Consider the following 2,536-nt stretch of genomic DNA (forward strand, 5'->3'; position numbering starts at 1 on the left):
TTCCCCTGTAACTCTTCAAGAAAGACACACATATCTCTGCTGATGGCAGTTGACACCAGCCAATATTAACTTTGACTCTCTCAGAACAGTGAACAGGAAGACATCATGAGCTTCACTATCAGGGAATGCTGAGGGCAAACAAAGGTGAGCACTGGTTAGTCTTTTTCTTGACAATTTCCTTTAAAACCCACAGCAATATGAGTCATGAATCCCTAGAGAAAGCCAAATACGTATTACTGGTTTCAGCTTTTAGTAAAGTCTAGAAAAAGACAGGACTTACTATACATGTATTTGTTGTTCTGTCATGATTTTGTCTGGATAGACCCAACTCTCATGGATGAGGAGAAAGGGATAATGGGGATTCCTCAAGAACCCACATGGGTAGTAGTGCTCTTTGGATCCTTTGTTTTGTGGTCACTGTATCTCAGTTAGAAACTAGTATGTCTGACTTTCTCTGTGGACAAAAAGATGTCAGTATCACATTGTACTCTTATTTTTACAGATGGCACCCATGAAGCCAATGGCTGTGGAAAATGGTTCTTCTGTGTCTGAGTTCATTTTTATAGGATTGATGAAACTACCTGAGCACCAGCTTCCGCTGTTTGCTCTCTTCTTGCTGAACTACACAGCCACTGTGATTGGAAACTTGACCATAATGAATCTCATTTGCCTGAATTCAAATCTGCACACCCCTGTGTACTGTTTTATATCCAATTTGTCCTGCATTGATTTTTGTTATTCATTTGTCTTTACTCCCAAAATGCTGATGAGTTTTGTTTCAGAGAACACCACCTCCTTCACAGGATGCATGACTCAGCTGTTTTTCTTTTGTTTCTTTGTCAACTCTGAGTGCTATGTGCTGACAACCATGGCCTATGATCGCTATGTGGCCATCTGTCAGCCCCTCCAGTACTCTGCTATCATGTCTCCCGGAACCTGTTGTCTGCTGATATTTGGTTCCTAGTTGATTGGATTTGCTGGTGCCATGATCCACGCAGTGTTTATGACAAGGCTCAGCTTTTGTGATTCCAACATCATCAACCACTACATGTGTGACATCTTCCCCCTCCTCCAGCTCTCCTGCAGCAGCACCTATGTCAATGAGCTTGTGAGTTCTGCTGTGGTTGGTACAATTATCATTTTATCTAGTCTCATTATCCTAATCTCATATGCCATAATCCTTTCCAATATCATTCATATATAATCAGCTAAGGGCTGATCCAAAGCTATGGGCACTTGTGGGTCTCACATCATAACAGTTGGTCTGTTCTATGGATCTGGACTGCTAGCTTACATCAAGCCATCATCTGCTAAGACTGTGGACCAGGGGAAATTTTTCTCAGTGTTTTACACTCTGATAGTGCCCATCTGAATCCTCTCATCTACAGCCTCAGGAACAAGGATGTCAAACTTGCTGTGAGGCAAAGCGTGAAGAGAATCACAAACTGATTTAACCAGTAGTGCTCTCTGGCCCTGTCTCTATTGTGTTTTTGCATCCTCCTCATTTGTCTTATCAGTACCTTCTTTCTGTTCTATTGACCTCTCATCTTTCTGTCATCTCGACAAGATCTCTAATGTATATTTTCCTCTTTCAATGCAATGTAACTCTGTGTATGACATTTTATTCTTACTTGAGGTATCTTCAGTTTCAATGCAGCTCCAGCACAGTGTTCATTGATTATGTTAGATCAAAATCCTGTAATATTTATTGCAGTGCCTAGACCTACAGATAACACTATCTTGCTTACTCTCATATATCTTCTTGTGGAAGTAAATTTATGCAGTTTTGTTTTACATAGATTTAATTTCTTTTGACTTTTCTGTGACAATTTTTGGATGTTTTTCTCTTTAGTGTTTTTAAACCAAAATACATTAGAAGACATAAGAGCTGACAGAAATATTGATAAGGCCTAGCTGTCAAAATTTTAAGATTATTTAAGGTTTTAAAATTTTTCCTTATTCTAGATTTTTAGACACATCATCTGTAATGAGACTCTTTGGTTAAATAAGATTTTATTTTGCAACTGATTACTTCTGGGTGAGCGTGTCTTGGTTTTGTTTAAGAGAGTAACTCTAGAGAGACTGACTAGACTCCAGTGGATGAATTTGCACCAATGAATATTTGGATGTAAAAGCTTGACCAGATAGTCCTTAACGTATATAACAATGCAGGAAATCCACTGGGAGTGTGGCATGGGAGGGGTCTGAATATAATTAATATTTGTTTTATATGAAATGCAGAAAACTCAAGAAAATATTCATTAAAATACAACAAACATAATTTATTTTTATGGGTACTTGAGGCTGCAATATCCATACCCAACAAATCTACTTCCAGAATTGTGATAATACATTGATAAACTGTTATTTTTTCAGAAGTCTGAAATTTTTACTGTCTTCTCCAAAATATGTGTAGTGTGTCTGTGATAGTTTTTAAAATTGATTTACTCATGTGACTGGTTGCAGAACACAGAGACAGTATAACGTCTTGATTCTTTAATTCCCCCATTACATAAAATGGATACTTTTGTTAAAG

General features: G+C 37.9%; 1 pseudogene; it reads left to right on the forward strand.

The window, feature by feature from the left end:
• Nucleotides 1-496: 496 nt before the first annotated feature.
• LOC103740347 lies at nucleotides 497-1,449 on the forward strand (annotated as a pseudogene).
• The last annotated feature ends 1,087 nt before the right edge of the window (nucleotides 1,450-2,536 follow it).

This window comes from Nannospalax galili, unplaced genomic scaffold (assembly GCF_000622305.1).
Source record: "Nannospalax galili isolate Female #2095 unplaced genomic scaffold, S.galili_v1.0 scaffold881, whole genome shotgun sequence".
Lineage (NCBI taxonomy): Eukaryota > Metazoa > Chordata > Mammalia > Rodentia > Spalacidae > Nannospalax > Nannospalax galili.